At 39.2% G+C, this 14,451-nt stretch overlaps 1 protein-coding gene across 1 annotated transcript in view; it reads left to right on the top strand.

Annotated features, from left to right (window-relative positions):
* The window catches only part of ELOVL6 (ELOVL fatty acid elongase 6), a 365,824-nt gene that overhangs the window by 62,737 nt on the left and 288,636 nt on the right, over positions 1-14,451 (top strand). The window contains exon 2 of the mRNA XM_067036486.1: positions 4,466-4,520. The gene's annotated coding sequence lies outside the window, so the exon portion shown is untranslated. The remainder of the gene's footprint in view (positions 1-4,465; positions 4,521-14,451) is intronic.

Genomic DNA, 14,451 nt, shown 5'->3' with positions numbered 1-14,451 from the left:
TGTATTGTGCACATTGTGTGTTGAAGAATAATAGACCTTGAGGTAAATAGCATCAGATCCAGGAATCGTCATTCTTCTTCTGTTAGGTTATTACCGTGGGATATTGAATCAATCTAGTCAGTATTTAACACATTATTGACTGGGGGATTTTTGCAGAAACTAAGGCTTGTGGCCAGTGATCTTTTATGTAAGTGAATATTGAAACATCCGTGTTTGAGTAAATATCAACAACTTTTTTTCACTTAATGTATTTATTTGAAACTTTGTACATGTCTTACTAAAGCATTCTAATATTTTGTTAGAGTGTGATAGGCAGTATAGCAGTCACCTCTGTGCAGGAGAACAGAACATCTATTACAAATATACCGTGTTTCACTGCACTTTCCCCTGGAAGAGCAGACTCTAACACTGTCTGGCAGCATTTTTTTTAGTCCTGTGGGTATTATTTCGTCTAGAATTGGTTCTTTTATTTTACCTGATAGTCAACAAGGTGGATCTTTGTGGGTGGGCTCTTTTACAAACGCCACAAGAAGGACCAGGTGTCACTGCATTCACCAGAATGATGAAAACTTTATGGTAATAAAATTGCATTTATAATATACACAAGGTTGGAACAAAAACCTAACAGAGCAAAATGTGAATGATAACGACAATCTTAAGTTATATAGTGAACCCTCGATCAATTTTAAGCTCTAACAACTTCCCACAGTGATGTTAATTGTATCACTCTCTAAAAACGTATTATTGTATCTGGTCAATAAATTGTTAAGCAAGATTTGGGTTTCATTGTTGCTATTGTCATGCTCAGTGAAATCAGAGACTTCAAATTCTTCCACCAGCAGATTGTCATTACCTTGTCTTTTGTGTGGGGCTTGGGGTACTGAGAGGTTTTCTTGGTATTTCTTCTCCACCCTCAGCTTTTATTCACTCTGTCTCACCTGCCTCAGTCCATGGTCTTTCCCCTTTCCCAGCTGTTGCTTATTAGTCAGTGGTGGACTTGTAGTGGGGGTAGTAGAAGTTCTTGGTTTTCCTGGTCCAGACTCAGTGTCTAGGCTTCAAAAGTGTGTCCTGAGTATTCATTCCCTTACGTTCTGTGGCAGCCAAACTCTGCCTTGAATCTGTGGTGGTTTGGGGACAGGAGAAATATTCCTTCCCCTCCACCAGCAGGAGTAAATCTTTACTTTTTATTGGTGCAGAATACTGGTCCAAGAGTGCTTTCTTCACATCCTCCAGGAAAGATATCTTTTGTTTCTACCCTCCCTACAGAAGCAATGGGTTTGTGCCTCATTCTTAGGGGCAGCAAGGAGGATTTCCTACCCACCCCCAGGTGCTGGAGGGAAGGGGTAAGAATGTCTGCTGTCCTTCCTCCAGCAGCTTGAGGCTTTTGTTTTTTGTGAGAGGAGGGTCCACAGAAGCAGGCAGTGTTTTATGCCTGTTCCTCAGAGTCACCAGGTCACCACTGCAGTCCTGTGCCATTGAGGAGACTTGTTCTCATCTCCTGCCCTGCCCTTACTCTTTCTCATAAGCATCTGCTGGAGGTTTGTGCAGAAGAGCATGCAATTGCAAACTTCCCTATGTCTGGCACTTCCTGTTATTCTAAAGTGATATGCTAACCCACTCTCAGCCTTTAGGGATTTGTTAATTTTTTCTGGTTTCTTCTTACTTCTATTACAGCCCTCTTTCCCTCCGTGCTTTGCCAAAGATGAATCAGTTCGTGTATCCTTGTCTCTCAGAGAGACTTTTCAGTGTGGAATTCAGTTCCCTTGGTTGCCTCCTTACCTCAACTCTCAAGAAAAGTTATGATTTTGTAGATAATTCTGGGTTTGTTGTTGTTGTTGTTATGGTGGGAGCAACATTTTATTGTTGTTTTAAAAAAAGAATACATTTTTTATCTTTAATATAGTCATCAATAAAATGAGAAAAGGTCATTTAAAAATTGGACACCTCTGTGGTTGTCTGACTAAAGTACAGTTAGTGAAACCTGAGAATTTCATTTCAGGATAAATAAGTAGCTGAATCATGTTGGGGCTGGTATTCACAAGGGGGAAGTTTTCTTCAGGTATGGTTAGAAGTGTAGAGCATGTGAAGGCCCCATTATGATGTCTTTCTGGGAGTCATACAGAGAGAATATTGTTGCTCATCCTTCCAGTCTACCTACTTTATATAATCTAAAATGCTGGTTTTCTTCCAGGCATTGTTGTGATATTTTGGAGAATTACAAAGATGTTCTCTATTTGCTTTCTGTGGGTCCCAGCAGAAAGATGTCACACTGAAATAGGGTAGTTTAAGAAGAGTTAATTAAGGGATGATTTACAAAGGCATAAGCAGCGTGTAGAGATATTACCAGGGAGACTGCTGTACTGCAGTGCCAGTGACAGTAGGTGCCTGCTATCATCAAGGGCTGAAAGGGAGAGAAGAGGGAACAGCTGGAGAAAATTTGTAGAAAAAGAGAGCTGTGTTGACAGGGCCACCCAGGTGGCATTGTGACCTTTGGTTTATGGGTACAGCTTGTCCCTGGTGACCCCAAAGGGAGGGACCCAAAGGAATAAATACTTCAACTTCACTGTCCTTCCTTATCTACTGCCTGTGGTCTCTGTGGATTGTCCCCATCCACGAACAGTGATGTGCCCATACAAATGAGCGTCCCAGGGCACAGAGCAGGTGGGAAAGTGGAGTGTGTATCTCGAGAGGCACATAGGAGATCTCCCGCACATCTAGGAACTCTGGATGGGACATGGAAACTCTCCCTTGTTCAATTTTTCTACCTTATTTTGTAGACAGTAGCACTTTTCAGGCTTTTCATTATTTCTTGGGAAAACTTTTAACAAGGTTTGTTTTGTTGACCAGATATTACTGGTTAAAGAAACTCCATGACATTGTACCAGATGACCTTCTTCAGAGTAGAATGAATGATTTATAGAGCAAAGTTACTGAATTAGGATGACCAACTGACTCTTCCTGAACTCTTACTGGTTCAATCTCTAAGCTGGCGCAGGAGCCTTAATTCTCTGCCCTTAGTCCTTGGGAATTCTTGTAAGGAGGATGTTATGGTAGGCAGCTACCTTACTCAGGCTACAGTACAGTCAGTGTCTGCTTGTGAATGACCTTCACTGTCCTGTACCTCATTCTCTGTATCTCCAGTCTCGGGGTGGGGTGATGAGCATAAGTGTCAGAAAATTCAAAATGAGCTCCTCAGCAGGAATGTCTGGAGACCCTGGGGAAGATTGGTCACTATCTCTTGCTGAAGTCAGAGAAAAGGTAAGTTATTTTAAGCCAGACTTATAGGCAGCCCTTGAGGCAAAGAGGCAGAGCTGCAAACAGCAACAGGCCCTGCCAAGAATGACTAAGCAAGGAACAAATCATGAAACTATTACGAGTCACAAGGCAGATTCCACAACCTTGCCTGTTCACCTACACAATCAGCAGGAACTTCTGAATGTGAAAGACAATGATATCAGCATTGTGAAGGGGACAGGATGCCAAAAGATACAAAATGTTCCACCAGTGGATATATACAATCCATCTTGACAGAATTACCATCTTGCCTTTTAACCAATCTGATTCTCACTTCACAGAACTGTTTTAATCGGTGGATATAAGACTGTGTGCTAGAAACACCTGAAATAGGTTAACAAAGTGATCGATACAATGGAAATGTATCCATATTTTTTTGCTCCATATACTTCTATATTGTTTGAATCTTTTAATTAAAATTTTATATAATATTTGTGTAATTAAGAAGGAATGTTTCTATATCTCTACAAACACTGCAGAAAATATGGTGGTTCTTAATACTGGTCATGCATCAGACTCACCTGTTCTTATGGACTCAATGTTTGTGTTGCCCCCAAATTCACATGTTGAAACCCTACTTGCCCTCAATATGATTAGATGAGCTAACTCTGGAGCCAAACTGCCTGTCTTTGAATCCTGCTCTGTCAAGTATTAGCTGTGTATGTTAGGCCAGTTATCTAACCTCTCTGGGCCTCAGAATTTCTTCTGTAAAATGGGGACAATAATAGTACCTACCTCCTAGGGTTGTGGGTTTTTTTTGTTTTGTTTTTTTTTTTTTTTTTTTTTTGGTGGTACACGGGCCTCTCACTATTGTGGCCTCTCCCGCTGCGGAGCACAGGCTCCAGACACGCAGGCTCAGCGGCCGTGGCTCACGGGCCCAGCTGCTCCACGGCATGTGGGATCTTCCCGGACCAGGGCACGAACCCGTGTCCCCTGCATCGGCAGGCGGATTCTCAACCACTGCGCCACCAGGGAAGCCCGGGTTGTTGTATTAAACACATTGTTTAGTAAAGTGCTCAGACCAGAGCCTGGCAATAGTAGAGTGCTGTAGTGAGTATTTACTGTTTCATTATTTACTGATTCCAGGTGTAGATTAGTCCAGCCTGACAGAGTGAGGGTCTGAGTTATAGAATGCAGTTAAAGAAGCATGCATAATTTTATTCTTTTCCAGAACCGTGGTATACTGCTGACAGAAGAGGTAGGAGCCTTTTAAATCACAGTCTCAGGTAGGAAATTTAAGACACATGTGCTAAATTTAAGACACATTCCTTAGAGAGTTTGGCCTTGGTTATGAAAAACAAGCAGCCATGTTCAATTTCTTTCTACAGAATTCTGTTCCAAACTCTTATCCTTAAATACCTAAGTCCTTTATTTCCTATGAGTAAGTCCCTTATTTCTACCTGCATCCCAGCTCTGACCAGCATATAGAAAAATCACAAGGGATGGTACAGAACCACAGGGTCATTAGAACAGGGGCTCTTTACATTACATTCAGAGGGGTGATGGTAGGCATTGTATGAACAAAGACTTCCTGGGGAAAGTTGAATTTATATTGGGACTTAAAAGATGAGAAGCATTTTGATTTATCATGTTGGGCATTTTATGTAGAGAAACTATCATGAAGTGCAGAATCCTGGGGCACAGAGTCAAAAGAGCCAATGAGGAGGGAAATATTGGTAAATAAGGTTAGAAATGTTTTGGGTCACAGTTTCAGACGGTAAACTTCTTCAGAATAGGAGATTTGTTCATCTTGAACTTGTTCTAAGCAGCTGCCAGGTGAGCTTCCTGAGAATCATGTGCATCAGTCCTGCAGCCTGAGGGGTTGGTGGGAACCTCCCAGAGGTTCTTGATATTCAGAAAGTGTTTGGTGAAAGCACTTCAGAAATTTGTGGTGCTATAGGCTGAGATCTCCACTGACAGCCTCCCTGACCTTTGTTTCCTTCCAACCATTGTGTAAGCCTCTAATTCCCTGCATTAAAAATACTCTTACTTGGAATATATTGAGTGGCATCTATTTTCATGCCCAAACCCTGACTTGTTCAATAAATGTTTTGAGAATAAATGAAAAACTATTCTACTGCATTGAAAAGTCAGTAGATATTCCACTTCTGTTCATTGTTCAAGGGAAAAGAAACTAACATCTATTATGAGTTGATTATGTGGCAGGCAATTTCCTGTGCATTAGTTACCACCTTCCAATAATCTGGAGAGATTGGTATCATTGTCTCCATTTTATACCTGAGGACTTGGCAAGAAGAGTCAAACAGATACTCTGATTTACAAACCAGTAATTTTCCACTCTACACTGTTGCTTTTGGATGTGTCAACTTTGTGTATGCCTTTGTAGATAATCACAAACAACTTCAAAAACCATTTGAACTCTAATAGCCAAATTTTACAGGGCAGTTTTTCCTGCTCAGAGCAATAAGTCTTGAGCGTCTCCTAAATTATACCACTGAGTACGCTACCTATAACTAATGCATTTGATTTAAATATTTGAGTCCATTTTTCTTCAATTATTTAGATACTATATGCTTATGTATTGTTAGAATGAGTACTTCTTAACAGCAGGTGAAATAGCAAAGTTAGAATTGTTTTAAATATCTGAAATTTGGGGTGAGGTTTGTTTATATATTCAAAATAGAAGGACACTGTATAATGAAAGACCAAGCAATATACTTTATTACTTACAGTTTAATTACCCACCAATATCTGTTGAGCTCCTTTGGAGCTTATCCAGTAACTACTTCTTCTTGACCTTTATGGGAATGCTGAAGACTTTGATCTAAAATACAGTCACCTGAAATGCTTTTCCATGATTTATTGTTCATTGCAAATTATTTAGAATATTTTATATTATGCAGTTTTATGTGTGCTTATAAACAATATAGCCGTACCATAGTTTTCTGTATTTAACAATAATGTTCGTTTATGTGTTTCATTTAAACCATGAACAGATAAAATTATCAAGGTTATACTGGAAGAAAAATATATAGTAATACAATGAATTTCAGAAAAATCTTATTCCAAAAGAATTAATGTTGATGAATTAATATTTAACATTTTGCCAAAATGTTGGAAATCCCACAAGGGGTTATTTTTTGGGTCTTGGTTATTCTTTTTGTACTAGTCTTGGATAACTAAAGGTACTTCCTTGAAATAAGAAAAAAAAAAGCTGCTTTTATTTCACATGGCAAAGTTCTTATATTTGCACATAAACAATTATGGTTCAGATTGGATATGTGATTTTTAAAATTTTAACTCTGTTAGAATTAGATTTTTGCTAACACAAAAAAATGTCAATTTAAATTTCCAGAGAAGTGACAGGTTGTTGCTCAAAAGTGTATCTTGTTTTATTATAATGACTCCAAATCTATTTTGAGCTTTCATTTACTTCAATTTTTGAAAAAGTTGATGTGACGTAGTAGTATATTTTGGGTGGATAAATGTCTCACGTTTAAAAACAATATGGTCATAGATAGCCTCATCTACCAGAGGGCAGACAGCAGAAGCAAGAAGAACTACAATCGTGCAGCCTGTGGGGCAAAAATCACATTCACAGAAATATAGACAAGATGAAAAAGCAGAGGGCTATGTACCAGATAAAGGAACAAGATAAAACCCAAGAAAAACAACTAAATAAAATGGATATAAGCAATCTTCCAGAAAAAGAATTCAGAATAATGATAGTGAAGATGATCCAGGACCTCAGAAAAAGAATGGAGGCAAAGATCGAGAAGATGCAAGAAATGTTTAACAAAGATCTAGAAGAATTAAAGGACAAAGAAACAGAGATGAACAATAAAATAACTGAAATGAAAACTACACTAGAAGGAATCAATAGCAGAATAACTGAGGCAGAAGAACGGATAAGTGACCTGGAAGACAGAATGGCGCAATTCACTGCTGTGGAATAGAGTAAAGAAAAAAGAATGAAAAGAAATGAAGACAGCCTAAGAGACCTCTGGGACAACATTAAACACAACAGTATTCGCATTTATAGGGGTCCCAGAAGGAGAAGAGAGAGACAAAGGACCTGAGAAAATACTTGAAGAGATTATAGTCGAAAACTTCCCTAACATGGGAAAGGAAATAACCACCCAAGTCCAGGAAGCGCAGAGAGTGCCATACAGGATAAACCCAAGGAGAAACACACCGAGACCTATAGTAATCAAAATGGCAAAAATTAAAGACAAAGAAACATTATTGAAAGCAGCAAGGGAAAAATGACAAATAACATACAAGGGAACTCCCATAAGGTTAACAGCTGATTTCTCAGCAGAAACTCTAGAAGTCAGAAGGTACTGGCATGATATACTTAAAGTGATGAAAGGGAAGAACCTACAACCAAGATTACTCTACCCAGCAAGGATCTCATTCAGATTCGATGGAGAAATCAAAAGCCTTACAGAGAACCAAAAGCTAAGAGAATGTAGCACCACCAAACCAGCTCTACAACAAATGTAAAGGAACTTCTCTAAGTGGGAAACACAAGAGAAGAAAAGGACCTACAAAAACAAACCCAAAACAATTATGAAAATGGTAATAGGAACATACATATCGATAATTACTTTAAATGTGAATGGATTAAATGCTCCAACCAGAAGACACAGGCTTGCTGAATGGATACAAAAATAAGACCTGTATGTATGCTGTCTACAAGAGACCCATTTCAGACCTTGGGACACATACAGACTGAAAGTGAGGGGATAGAAAATGATATGCCATGCAAATGAAAATCAAAAGAAAGCTGAAGTAGCAATACTCATATCAAATAAAATAGACTTTAAAATATAGAATATTACAAGAGACAAGGAAGGACACTATGTAATGATCAAGGGATCAATTCAAGAAGAAGATATAACAATTATAAATATATATGCACCCAACATAGGAGCACCTCAATACATAAGGCAACTGTTAACAGCTGTAAAGGAGGAAATCAACAGTAACACAATAACTTAAACACCTCACTTACACCAATGGACAGATCATCCAAACAGAAAATTAATAAGGAAACACAAGCTTTAAATGGCACAATAGACCAGATAGATTAAATTGATATTTATAGGACATTCCATCCAAAAACAGCAGATTACACTCGCTTCTCAAGTGTGCATGGAACATTCTCCAGTACAGATCACGTCTTGGGTCACAAATCAAGCCTCAATAAATTTAAGAAAATTGAAATCATATCAAGCATCTTTTCTGACCACAATGCTATGAGATTAGAAATAAATTACAGAGAAAAAACGTTAAAAACACAAACACATGGAGGCTAAACAATACATTATTAGATAAGCAAGAGACCAATGAAGAAATCAAAGAGGAAATCAAAAAATACCTAGAGACAAATGACAATGAAAACACGACGATCCATAACCTATGGGATGCAGCAAAAGCAGTTCAAAGAGGGAAATTTATAGCTATACAAGCCTACCTCAAGAAACAAGAAAAATCTAAATTAAACAATCTAATGTTACACCTAAAGGAACTAGAGAAAGAAGAACAAACAAAACCCAAAGTTAGCCAAAGGAAAGAAATCATAAAGATCAGAGCAGAAATAAATGAAATAGAAACAAAGAAAACAATAGCAAAGATCAATAAAACTAAAAGCTGGTTCTTTGAGAAGATAAGCAAAATTGATAAACCATTAGCCAGACTCATCAAGAAAAAGAGTGAGAGGACTCAAATCAATAAAATTAGAAATGAAAAAGGAGAAGTCACAACAGACACTGCAGAAATAAAAAACATCCTAAGAGACTACTACAAGCAACTCTATGCCAATAAAATGGACAACCTGGAAGAAATGGGAAAATTCTCAGAAAGGTATAGCCTTCCCAGACTGAACCAGGAAGAAACAGAAAATATGAACAGACCAGTCACAGGTAATGAAATTGAAAGTGTGATTAAAAATCTCCCAACAAACCAAAGTCCAGGACCAGATGCCTTCACAGGTGAATTCTATCAAACATTTAGAGAAGAGCCAACATGCATCCTTCTGAAACTTCCAAAAAGTTATAGAGGAAGGAAAACTCCCAAACACATTCTGTGAGACCACCATCACCCTGATACCAAAACCAGACAAAGATACTACAAAAAAAGAAAATGACAGACCAGTTTCACTGATGAATATAGATGCAAAAATCCTCAACAAAACACTAGCAAACAGAATCCAACAAAACATTAACAGGATCATATAGCATGGTCAAGTGGGATTTATCCCAGACATGCAAGGATTCTTCAGTATATGCAAATCAATCAATGTGATACACCATATTAACAAATTGAAGAATAAAAACCATATGATCATCTCAATAGATGCAGAAAAAGCTTTTGACAAAATTCAACACCAATTTATGATAAAAACTCTCCAGAAGGTGGGCATAGAGGGAACCTACCTCAACATAATAAAGGCCATATATGACAAAACCCCCAGCAAACATCATTCTCAATGGTGAAAAACTGATAGCATTTCCTCTAAGATCAGGAACAAGACAAGGATGTCCACTCTCATCACTATTATTCAACATAGTTTTTGAAGTCCTAGCCACGGCAATCAGAGAAGAAAAAGAAATAAAGGAATACAAATTGAAAAAGAAGAAGTAAAACTGTCACTGTTTGTGGATGACATGATACTGTATACATAGAGAATCCTAAAGATGCAACCAGAAAACTACTAGGGCTGATCAAAGAATTTGGTAAAGTTGCAAGATACACAATTAATGCACAGAAATCTCTTTCATTCCTATACACTAATGATGAAAAATCTGAAAGAGAAATTAAGGAAACACTCCCGTTTACTATTGCAACAAAAAGAATAAAATACCTAGGAATAAACCTACCTAAGGAGACAAAAGACCTGAATGCAGAAAACTATAAGACACTGATGAAAGAAATTAAGGATGAAATAAACAGATGGTGAGATGTACCATGTACTTTGATAGGAAGAATCAATATTGTGAAAATGACTATACTACCCAAAACAATTTACAGATTCAATGCAATCACTATCAAATTAGCAACTGCATTTTTTACAGAACTAGAACAAAAAATCTTTAAATTTGTATGGAGACACCAAAGACCCCAAATAGCCAAAGCAGTCTTGAGGGAAAATAAATGGAGCGGGAGGAATCAGACTCCAGCCCTTCAGACTATACTTCAAAGCTACAGTAATCAAGACAATATGGTACTGGCACAAAAACAGAAATGTAGATCATTGGAACAGGAAAGAAAGCCCAGAGATAAACCCATGCACCTATGGTCAACTAATCTATGACAAAGGAGGCAAGAATATACAATGGCGAAAAGACAGCCTCTTCAATAAGTGGTGCTGGGAAAACTGGACAGCTACATGTAAAAGAATGAAAGTAGAAAACTCCCTAACACCATACACAAAAGTAAACTCAAAATGGATTAGAGACCTAAATGTAAGACCGGACACTATAAAACCCTTAGAGAAAAACATAGGAAGAACACTCTGAAATAAATCACAGCAAGATATTTTTGACCCACCTCCTACAGTAATGGAAATAAAAACAAAAATATACAAATGGGACCTAATGAAACTTCAAAGCTTTTACACAGCAAAGGAAGCCATAACCAAGATGAAAAGACAACCCTCAGAATGGGAGATAATATTTGCAAATGAATAAATGGACAAACGATTAATCTCCAAAATATATAAACAGCTCATGCAGCTCAATATTAAAAAAACAAAGAACCCAATCCAAAAACGGGCAGAAGACCTAAATAGACTTTTCTCCAAAGAAGACGTACAGATGGCCAAGAAGCACATGAAAAGCTGCTCAACATCACTAATTATTAGAGAAATGCAAATCAAAACTACAAAGAGGTATCAGCTCGCACCAGTTAGAATGGGCATCATCAGAAAATCTACAAACAACAAATGCTGGAGAGGGTGTGGAGAAAAGGGAACCCTCTTGCAGTCTTGGTGGGAATGTAAATTGATACAGCCACTATGGGGAACAGTATGGAGGTTCCTGTAAAAACTAGAAATAGAACTACCATATGACCCAGCAATCCCACTACTGGGCATATACCCAGAGAAAATCATAATACAAAAGACACATGCACCCCAATGTTCGTTGCAGCACTATTTATAATAGCCATGTCATGGAAGCAACCTAAATGCCCATCAACAGACAAATGGATAAAGAAGATGTGGTACATATATACAATGGAATATTACTCAGCTATTAAAAGGAATGAAATTGGGTCATTTTCAGCAACCTGGATGCCTCTAGGGACTGTCATACAGAGTGAAATAAGTCAAAAAGAGAAAAAAGTATCATATATTAATGCATGTATGTGGAACCTAGAAAATGGTAGAGATGAACTGGTTTGCAGAGCAGAAATTGAGACACAGAAGTAGAGAAAAAACGTATGGACACCACGGGGGGAAGCAGCAGGGGGTGGGTGGTGTGATGAATTGGGAGATTGGGATTGACATGTATACACTGATGTGTATAAAATTGAGGACTAATAAGAAAATAAATAAATAAACATTAAAATATATCATTTACTCTGTGTAAAATTCATAGTATAAAGATCATAGAATTCCTGATCATGTAGATAAGCACTAATTCTTTAGTCAGATCAATTTATACTATCTGCAGACCAAAAAAAACCAAACAAAAAAACCCCAATATGGTCACTTAAAATAACATCAGCAAATCATACGATTCAGGATTTAAATCTTCAGAAAGAAATCAGCTTGCCTTATGAGATTTTTCTTTTTTTTTTTTTTTTTTTTTTGCGATACGCGGGCCTCTCACTGTCGTGGCCTCTACCGCTGCGGAGCACAGGCTCCCAGACGCGCAGGCTCAGCGGCCACGGCTCACGGGCCCAGCCGTTCCGCGGCATGTGGGATCCTCCCGGACCGGGACACGAACCCGCGTCCCCTGCATCGGCAGGCGGACTCTCAACCGCTGCGCCACCAGGGAAGCCCCTATGAGATTTTTCTTAAGGAATAATTTATACAATGAAAAGAACACTAATTCTGCCTGCCTGTACTAGAGTAAAATAAGTTGAAGAAATTCTTCACTTATACTGTTCACTTAACTGAACATTAACTTGGCCTAGTCTTTGCTGTGACATCCAACTTGAGGCTCTTTTACATTTTTTCACCTTGGACTGAATCACAGCTGATTGTTTTATCAACACATGTAATTCAGATAGTTCTGAATAAGACTGGGTCCTTTAGAGACCCAAGATAACTTAGTGAAATAAACATATCACATTCAGGTTTATGGATGAGGCAATGAGCACTATTTATTTAGGAAGGGAAATCTTATCCCTTTCTGGTGGAGAAAAAGAAAGGTTAAATAGAAATTAAAATTAGTAAAGGGTAGGACCTTCAAGATGGCAGAGGAGTAAGAGGTGGAGATCACCTTCCTCCCTACAAATACATCAGAAATACATCTATATGTGGAACAACTCCTACAGAACACCTACTGAATGCTTGCAGAAGACCTCAGACTTCCCAAAAGGCAAGAAACTCCCCACGTACCTGGCTAAGGCAAAAGAAAAAGCAGAGACAAAAGAATAGGGACAGGACCTGCACCTCTGGGAGGGAGCTGTGAAGGAGGAAAGGTTTCCACAGACTAGGAAGCCCCTGCACTGGCAGAGACACAGGGTTGGGGGGGGGGAAGCTTCAGAGCCACAGAGGAGAGCACAGCAACAGGGGTGTAGAGGGCAAACTGTAGAGATTCCTGCACAGAGGTTTGGTGCTGACCAGCACTCACCAGCCCAAGAGGCTTGTCTGCTCACCCACTGGGGTGGGCAGGGGCTGGGAGCTGAGGCTCAGCCTTCGGTCGGATCCCAGGGAGAGGACTGGGGTTGGCTGCATGAACACAGCCTGAAGGGGTTAGTGCACCACAGCTATCTGGGAGGGAGTCCGGGAAAAAGTCTGGACCTGCCTAAGGGACAAGAGACTACTGCTTTCGGGTGCATGAGGAGAGGGGATTCAGAGCACCACCTAATTGAGCTCCAGAGATGGGCACGAGCCACAGCTATCAGCATGGACACCCATGAAATGCTAAGGCTGCTGCTGCAGCCACCAAGAAGTCTGTGTGCAAGCACAGGTCACTGTCCACATCTCCCCTCCTGGGAGCCTGTTCAGCCCGGCACTGCCAGGGTCCCATGATCCAGGGACAACTTCCCCTGGATCCAGGGAGAACACACGGTGCACCTCAGGCTCTTAAAACATCACGCCGGCCTCTGCCACTGCGGGCTCTCTCTTCATTCCATACCCCTCCCTCCCCCCGGCCTGAGTGAGCCAGAGCCGCCTAATCAGCCACTACTTTAACTCTGTCCTGTCTGGGTGAAGAACAGATGCCCTCAGGCAACCTATACACAGAGGCTGGTCCAAATCCAAAGCTGAACCCCAGGAGCTCTGCAAACAAAGGAGAGAAAGGGAAATTTCTCCCAGCAGCCTCAGGAGCAGTGGGTGAAATCTCCACAGTCAACTTGATTTACCCTGCATCTGTGGAATACCTGAATAGACAATGAATCATCCCAAAATTGAGGCAGTGGACTTCGGGAGCAACTGTAGACTTGAGGTTTACTTTCTGCATCTAATATGTTTCTGGTTTTATGTTTATCTCAATTTAGTATTTAGAGCTTATTATCATTGGTAGATTTGTTTATTGATTTGGTTGCTCTTTTCCTTTTATATATATATATATCTTTTTTTTTCCTCTTTCTCTTTTTGTGAGTGTGTATGTGTATGCTTCTTTGTGTGATTTTTGTCTGTATAGCTTTGCTTTCACCATTTGTGCTAGTGTTCTGTCTGTCTTTTTTGGAGTTTGTTTGTTTGTTTGTTTGTTTTTTAGTACAGTTTTTAGCTCTTGTTATCATTGGATTTGTTTCTTGGTTTGGTTGCTGTCTTCTTTCTTTCTTTTTATTTAAATTACTTTTATATTTTTTATTTTTAATAATAAATTCTTTTTATTTATTAACTCTATTTTCTTTCTTTCTCTCTTTCTTTCTCTTTTTTTCTCCCTTTTCTTCTGAGCTGAGTGGCTGACAGGGTCTTGCTGCTCTGGCTGGGTGTCAGGCCTGACCCTCTGAGGTGGGGGAGCCAAGTTCAGGACATTGGTCCACCAGACACCTCCCAGATCCACATAATACCAA

The sequence above is a fragment of the Kogia breviceps genome, chromosome 6, assembly GCF_026419965.1.
Source record: "Kogia breviceps isolate mKogBre1 chromosome 6, mKogBre1 haplotype 1, whole genome shotgun sequence".
Classification (NCBI taxonomy): domain Eukaryota; kingdom Metazoa; phylum Chordata; class Mammalia; order Artiodactyla; family Physeteridae; genus Kogia; species Kogia breviceps.
Note: the sequence above shows the minus strand (reverse complement) of the source record. Positions and strands in the feature narration are given on the sequence as shown.